This window comes from Hipposideros armiger, unplaced genomic scaffold (genome assembly GCF_001890085.2).
Source record: "Hipposideros armiger isolate ML-2016 unplaced genomic scaffold, ASM189008v1 scaffold_117, whole genome shotgun sequence".
NCBI classification, from domain to species: Eukaryota; Metazoa; Chordata; class Mammalia; order Chiroptera; family Hipposideridae; genus Hipposideros; species Hipposideros armiger.
In genome coordinates this window covers 196,450-204,872 of record NW_017731467.1, presented here as the reverse complement: position 1 = coordinate 204,872, position 8,423 = coordinate 196,450, and positions in this window count along the sequence as shown.

Genomic DNA, 8,423 nt, shown 5'->3' with positions numbered 1-8,423 from the left:
GCTTGGAGCCCAGTTTTTGCCTTTTACTAACTCTGCAGACTGGGAAAGTTACGTAAATTTTTAGAAGCCTCAGTTTCTTAATCTATAAAGCCTTAAGTGATAATGTATACCCTGTCGTGTTGCTATAAAAATTCACTGAGGTTATGTAGGAAAGTGCTTAATACAACTTGAAGACTCAATGAATAGTAGGTATCAATATTTTCAACTTTCCATGCAAAAATGCCTTGCCAGAAAATATTGATCCATCTTTGGAATGGCTACTTTGAGGGTAACCAGTTTCCTTTTAAGGTTCTCATATTTCTTTCCCACATTTCTACATCATCCAACTTCTTGCATCTGAAGGGCCAGGATGGGAGAGGGGGGTGGGTGGGTAGGGAGCTGAATTGGTTAAATCTATGTCAAATGGAGACACTGCTCTCTACAGAGAGAATTTCTGGTGCACCTGGAGATGGACGCAGGAACGAGGCCTCTCCAGTTTCCATGCCCAGCTGTTGGTAGCGACAGGCAGAGATCTAGCTGTTTTGTATTCAAGATTATGGACCAAAAGAGAACTGAGAGAAAGAATTAAGAATCTGTGCCAGTCTGGACACATTTTACTTGCTGGCGACTCAGAGTGCTTTACTTGACAAAGGTGGAACAGTAAACCCAATTCTGTGTTCTGAACCCCTTACTCAGCTTTAAGAATATTTACACCATAATTGATTTTACTCATTCTTCTGCTGGTATAAGCCCCAAAGGAGAGACAGTAAGCTGCTCGAAAAAGCATGAAATTATTTAACACTTACTTATAATCTCACATTAGTATCAATAGAAGCAGTTTTCAATTGACTACAGACCCAGGCATTGTATAAATATTACTTTCGTTCTCCTAACTGTGCAAGAATGGCAGTACTGTTCCGCATTTTACAGACAGAAAGTGAAGCTCAGAGAAGCGACTTGCCAAGGTGTGGGAGCCCAGCCTGTTGGACCACAAAGCTCCACGTGTCCTCTGCCACACCTTGCTGGCATTGCCAGTGGAAGACTCCAGTCCCACAAAGCTGGGGTCCCTAGTTCCTTAAAGGCAAATTGCAGAGGTGCAAAAGAAGACCATTACTATTCCTCCTATGTACTGGGGAGCAATCGACACTTCCTTTCAAAAGAAAGCCCTGGCACCACTGCCTGACATCCAGCTAGGTGACCTCAGGACTTCTCTTTGAGACAGACTGTGACCCTCTGCAGGTGATTCTCCAGTGCTGTTTGTAAGACTGAAAATCCACGGGTGAGGACTATCACCTTAGGAAAGTCATTAAAAGAGTTTATGAAGAAGGGTTCCTAGGAGGCAAAGATTGGCAAAGCCCTTGGGCAACAGTGCCCTGGGAGCTAACTCAGGAAAGGAGGGCTTTCCCCTTCCACAGCATGGCTGTCTCCAGCCCCAGGAGAAAGCTGTAGATGACTCCCATAGCCAGCCCAGTTGCCAGCAGAGGTTGGCTGGATGGTCCGATGGTCTTCAAAGGGAAGGCTCTCATTAGACCAAGAATGTTCTCCTGGGGTTCAGGTGGAGTCTTCATGGAGTGTCTAAGAACCATCAGGAATTGCTTGCAAATTTTTATGTACATTCTATAAGAACACCCTCAGTTTTTAAGAACCACTGAGGTTAAAATTTTCATCTGCTTCTTCCTTGCACTATTTCAGTGCTTTTACCCCATATAGTCACACACACATATATGTACACGTTTAATATATAAATATATACATATATAAATATATAAAAATATAAATATATATAAATATATATATATATATATATAAATATAATTTTTCCCCCCTAGAAATATATTGCCAAGAAAGCTGAGGCCCAGAGAACATAAGTGTCTTGCAAGATTGCACAGCCAGGGGTAGGACTAAGATTAGCAGCACTCCGCTGACCAAGAAGCATGAGACTCAGGTGGGAAATCTTTGCCAGCCAACTTGCTGAATGAAAACAAACTGATCCCTCCAGATTACCCATAATGTTTCTCAAGCATTTTCAAGCCCAATCATAGAAAATCCTAAATTGCCTGTTATTAGGGCAACGTGGGCTGTTTCCCCGGGATACAGGCAGAGGTCACTAAAAGGATATTTCCCCACTCAGTGAGCGAGAACTCCAGCCCTGGCTTTCTCTCCCCTCGCACAGCGCTCCGGCTCCCCCGCAGCCGCAGTTTGCTCGACTTGCCCTCTCCTCTCTCCTCTGTTCCACTCCTCTCATCCCCTCTCCCCGCCAGCGGATTCTGCTACCAGCTTCCCGTCCGGGTAGAATTCCTCTGCCCAGGTCCATCCGCCTTCCTCCTGCTCCGGGGTACGGGTCACAGCCCAGAGCTGCTTACCTGATGTCACCACCACTGCCTCTGAGGGGAGCTGCGCCTTTCGGGTCAGCACAGGCAGCACTAACTTTCCCCACCGGACACCGGGAGGCTGCCGCGGCCGCTGCTAGAAAATCCTCAAGTCCGCTGTCATCACATCACCCGCCTGAACCCCTTCTCCTCCCCCCACCTTTTTTTTTTCAATTTGACGTAAATAATTTACATTCTTGGAATCCCACGGTCTCGCCAAAACTCATTCACAAGGGTGCATCTGAAGATGCCTTTTAAAAAGACGAATATGTGCAGTTGTAAAATCTGGGAGGGGGCGGGGAGAGAGCATTTCTAGCTCCTCTGAGAAGGGATCTCCGCGCTGACTGCGGCCAGAGCCCCTGCTTTTGCAGCCGCTCTGCCAGCTCCGGCTGCTTTCTGGCGTCTCGCTGAGCTGCCCGCGCCCGCGGCCGCCCCCTCTCCCCTCCCGCACTTGGCCTCCAACCTGCAGCTCCGGCGCCTGGCGGCCGGCGCCGCCCCTGGTCGCACGCGCCCCCTGGCTACTCACTTTTGCCGGGGAGCAAAGTCTGCCATATCAGTCAGTCCGTGAGCACTTCCTGCAAAAGGACGCGGAGATCCACTGTGGTAAAGCTGTTTCAGGAATAGCGGATAACATCCAGAAAGAGGGAGAGGAGCGAGTAAGACAGAAAGGGAAAGGGGCGGGGAAGCCCAGCCCAGAAGACACACAGTCTGGGGATTTCAGCTGGGGCCCCGCCGTCCCCAGGCCGGTGGCTTTGTGAGAAGAAGCTCAACTCAGTGCACTTGTTCACTCTTTCTTCATTAGAGGAGGAGTCAGTGTTGCAACATTTATATTCCTTGCTGGAGGCAAAACAGTGTTTTCTTCAGCAACGCTAAAGGTCCTGAGCCTGCCAGTTTTACAAGGTGAGGGAGGTAGTTGGGGGAGCTCGAATGCAGCAAAGATGTGGAGAAGAAATAACTGATTCTGCCTAGATTGGTTTCGCATGATGAGGGTCACCCATCTCCCACTAAGACTGTACCAGAAAATAGACAAAACAGTAATAAAAATGTCTTAATAAATTCACTGACCTCGAGGATGATATTTCTCCTGGCAGCCAAGATGTGGAGTGCCTCCGTGTTAAGTTTCTTTCCTTATTTCTGAATAACTTTGAACAGAGCTTGATAACATTTGAAGGGGGCTCCAGGGATTTGAATCTCACCTTCCTAAGAAGGAGGGGTCAGAGTGAAAAGGGCAAAAGAAAATACGTCAGTTACCCAAGGAAGTTTTGCTTTCTTTTTTGATACCCCAAAGCCAAAATTTCTAGGGTGCTATGTTTATTCTCTGCCACACAGAAACATTTGTTGTTTTCCACAGATATAGAATTTATCTCTTCTAATAGGGCTTTATGTGGTTCTGATCTTTTTTTTTTTTTTTTGGTAATAACAAAACCATGCACAACTATCACGTTTTCTGTCGAAAACAAAACTCGGAAACAAACAGTAGTAGCTGATTGAATGAAATAGTTACCCCTCAATTAGTAAGCTGCTAGTATCTGTCTGATGTCATTGACATTAAATCTGATTGTTTCATAACTCAGACGGGCACCAAGAAGATACTTTAAACAAAGGCTATTGAGTTTGTTGACGCGGAGAAGAAATGTACCTGCCAAGAAGGATTCCTTGTGTTTAATTGTGTTCAAATTCATAATCAGTCTAGAAGCCATTGCTGACAGGGTCTACACTTCAAGGGGAAGCCACAGACTGAGATTCCAGCCTCCTGTATGGAGTTGCTGCCACCTGAGCAGACTTTTCTAAAAGAGATCCTAGATTTGTCTTTCAACCAATGAGCTGAGAACTGCCTCATCCAATTAGAGCTACACAGCTATATCCTCATTTGTATCTTTACTGACCAATCAGAGCACCTTCATGAAGACCAATCAGAACACATGATTCCCACCAGTAAGGATAGTACTATTTGGGCAATCAGACAGTGCAAATTTGCATTCCTTATTTGCATAGATTTGGACCAATCGGACTGGGGCAGGAACTTTCTCTATGAAAGTGGGCCTCCCCTTTGTCTTGGGGGAGAGCACTTTCCCTTTATTCTGGAGGCTGCATCTCCCTGTTTTGCAAACTGTTCTGAATGAAGTTTCTCTTTTTATTGCACCCCAGATTAGGGACTCCTGTTGACATTGGATTGGTGGCAGCAAATTTTTGTTGACAAGTTTCAACAAAAAAATGTTATTGAAATGCTAGGCTTTCCCTCTTTGATTGATTGCCACTCTGGAATAACTGTCAAATGACATTCAGCAGGAGCCACTAACCAAAACTTTGAAAGTCCCAGCATGCTTTGCTGATCCTTTTGGACTGGAAGCCCAGAGGCACCTGCATGTTTAATCACCTGATGCTCCCTGTTTAATAACATAGCCTTACACAATTAAACTGTAGACTCCATCTGGTTCTCTTAGCTGATGGGAGATGCTTCTTTCATGTATATTTACGTTTATCCATGGGTGATCACGAAGGTATGCAACCTCTTTTTATGTTCAAAACCCCTGGGTGACCTGGGATCTTCAATGGCAAAATATTTCTATATGATCTTTACAAAGCAAAGGATCACTCTATTTTTTGGAGTTGTGCTAATCAGACAAGTTTAATAGCTGGTGAAAAACATCACTCTAGGTAACTCTAGATGTCAGCTCTTGGAAGGTGGGGACATTGCTTTTCCTCCATGTAGTTCCTGGTTAGCTGCAGGCAGCTCGACTCATCCATGCTCATGACTTCCAGCAGATGAGAGATTGGCTTTTGAGTGACTAATGTGCATCTCACTGGGAGAGAGGGGCAAGACTGGCTGTCTGCTCTGTTGCGCAGCACACAGGCACCACCTAAGCCACCAGCATTTGCTCTCAGTGGATTACCTCATTGCAGCTTTTCGGAGATGATGAAGGAGATCTGCTATAAACCACAGCCTCCTTCCTCTGCCCTAAAATTGTTTTGTCATTGCCTCTTTTGCTGCACACTTTATATGTGTTCCCTTTATGTGTGTTCCTTTATTGCACACCTGTCTTGTCACTGTCTCCTTGGATAAGTTCCTCCTTTTTTCCAAGCTACTCCTCCAGCAGAGTCCTGGCCCCCATTTCTCCCACTGCCTCCAAGACCTGGCTCCACGGCCTGATGCAAAGGAAAGAGCCTAGCCCTTGGCATGTGTTTGAGTCCTTACTATTCACTTGGCTTCCCTAAGCTTCACTTGTCTCACTGTAAATTGGAGGTAGTACTATATGCCTCAATGATAATAATAATAATAATAATAATAATAATAATAATAATAATAGTGATTATTAATCACCAGTAAAGAGAATAATAATGGTGCTAGCATATGTAAAATGCCTGATGAATAACAGAAGGTCTAGAAACATGAAGCTCCCTTTTTCCCCATGTGTATTTAATCTCTTCTGTCTCAGGGGTTTCTTCCGCTCTGCCTACAATAACCTCACCTCTTCCTTGACCCTGCTAACCCTTTTGGTGGCTTCCCAATTTAATCCACTCTTTTCTTCACCTGTCAAACTTGGTGTACACGCCTCAGCTTCCTGACTCACTATGCTCTCAATGCCTTCACCCAGTTGTCCTTGACCTTGGCTGCACACCACAATCATCAGAGTCTGGGTGTTACTTGCAGAGCTAATTCAGAAGGTTTAGGGTGGGGCCCTGATTTCTCTGTTTCTACAAAGATGCCAGGCATGGTGGAAAATGGCTGCCAAATCCCCTTTGCACCCAGCTTCCACTCTCTGCAGTGTTCTGCACCCCTCAGTCCCTCTTCAGGAAGTTTTCGTTCCCTGACTTTTAGCCCCTGCCCCCTCTCCCCAGCTCTCCTCTGTCCGTTCCTATGTGGTTTTTTTGCCACAGCCCCTCTTTCTCCTCCTTTCTGAATGGGAACAGTTTTATCATTGATCCTATCTTTCTTCTTTGAGGATTACTTTCCTTTCCTAAAAACAAAAAAAAAAGAAAAGAAAAGAAAAGAAAAAATACTAAACATACTTAAAGAGTAAAAAATCACCCACAATCCCAACACTGTTTTTTAAAAAATCTATACCTGTAAGTAAAATATAATCCTCCCAAATCGCACACATCCTCCTTCTTTCCTCTAATCCCATTTCTGGAAATGACCAGTGTTAACATATTGGTGCATATCTGTTCTTTTTCCTACATGTATATACTCATGTCTCTATATGTACATGCATATATTTTTTAAAATGAAAAATGGAATAATTTTTGTGCCTTGTCTTTTTTAAGCCCAATGCAATTATATGTTCTAGGTTACTAGCCTGATTTAACCCATTCTTTTTAATGGCTGCCTAGTTTATAATTTATTCTACCATTCTTACATTGGTAGAGTTTTGGTAATTTCAATTTTGTATTGTAAAAAGCGCTGCCATGATTATCTTTGCATGTACCTTAGGATAAATACTTAGAAGTGTCATTGCTGGATTAAAAGGAATGAGAACTAAAATTTTGATGGATCATTGCTAAATTGTGCTCCAAAAATGTTGTAGAAGAAAGATTTAGAAGATTGCTGAGTCATAAGGTAGGAACATTTAAAATTTTCATATATATCTCCTAATTCTTCCCAAAATATTTATCAATTATATATACCTACCAAAGATATTTTCTCATATCCTTGCCAGCACTGGATTTTATCGATTTAATTTTTGTCAGCCTGATAAACAAAATATTGTGTCTTACTATTGTTCTAATTCACAATCTCCTGACTTTTTGTGAGGCTGAAGTCATATGTTTATCTTATATGGATTTTTTCTTTCATGCTGTGGTGTTTCAATCTTATGCCAATTTTTCTTCTGGTATGTTTGTCTTTCTAAAATTATTTTTTAAGTTCTCTTTTACTATTATACATATTAGCACTTTATTAAATATATTGTAAACGTATCTCTGTGTCTGTTATGTTTCCCTTGATTTTGTTTATAGATAGTTTCACTACCCAAAAGTTTTTAGTTTCACCTAGTCAAATCTGGCAATTTTATTCTAGTAAGGCTCTAGGTTTTCCATATTGGTTCTTTGCTTTTAATATTGTTAAAAGTTTTTTTAATAGATCTTTAATTATCCTAGGAATTAAAAAAATTACATGAGGTAAGAATTTTGCCTCTGAGGAATTCATTTCCTTAGTCTATGTGACAATTAAGTTCGTGAACTCATCCTAGAAACAGTGCTACATACCTCATTGCTGAATATCACTACGGTCACCTTTGAAGTACTCCCCTTGGGAAGCTATGCACTGACTCCAGTGCCTAGTCCACCCTTCAAAGCAATTTTGGAACTCTTTTTCTGGAATGGGCATCAGAGCTGTCATCATATTACCCTTTATGTCCTGAATGTCATCAAAATATCTTCCTTTCAACATTTCCTTTATTTTCAGGTAAAGAAAAAAGTCATTGAGGACTAGATCAGGTAAGTAGGGAGGGTGTTCCAATACAGTTATTTGTATGCTGCCTAAAAACTCCCTCACAGACAGTGCCGTGTAAGCTGGTACATTGTCGTGAGGTAAGAGCCATGAATTGTTGGTGAAAAGTTCTGGTTGTCTGACTTTTTCATGCAGTCTTTTCAGCACTTCCAAATAGTCAACTTGGTTAACTGTTTGTCCAGTTGGTACAAATTCATAATGAATAATCCCTCTATCAAAAACGGTTAGCAATTTGGTTGCAACAAGTTCTCCAACTTAATTGTCAGGCCTCATAAAATCCCAGTGAGACATAATTAGGTCAAAGGGCATGCACATTTTTATGGCCCTTGAGATATAAAAGCTTATCTCTTCTGATGGCTTCAACTATTTTTTTTCTTTTTTTTAATTAAATTATTTTTTTATTGTGAAATACACATTTTTTAGAATTAGTTTCAGCTGTACAACACAGTGCAATAGTTATACTTTTTACCCTTTGAAGTGACAACCCCCCTCCCCAATCCGCTGCCCCATTTCCCCCCAATATCATACATATCTATTACAAATCCCTTGACTCCACTTCCCATGACTATCTATCTATCTATCTATCTATCTATCTATCTATCTATCTATCTATCTATCATCTATCT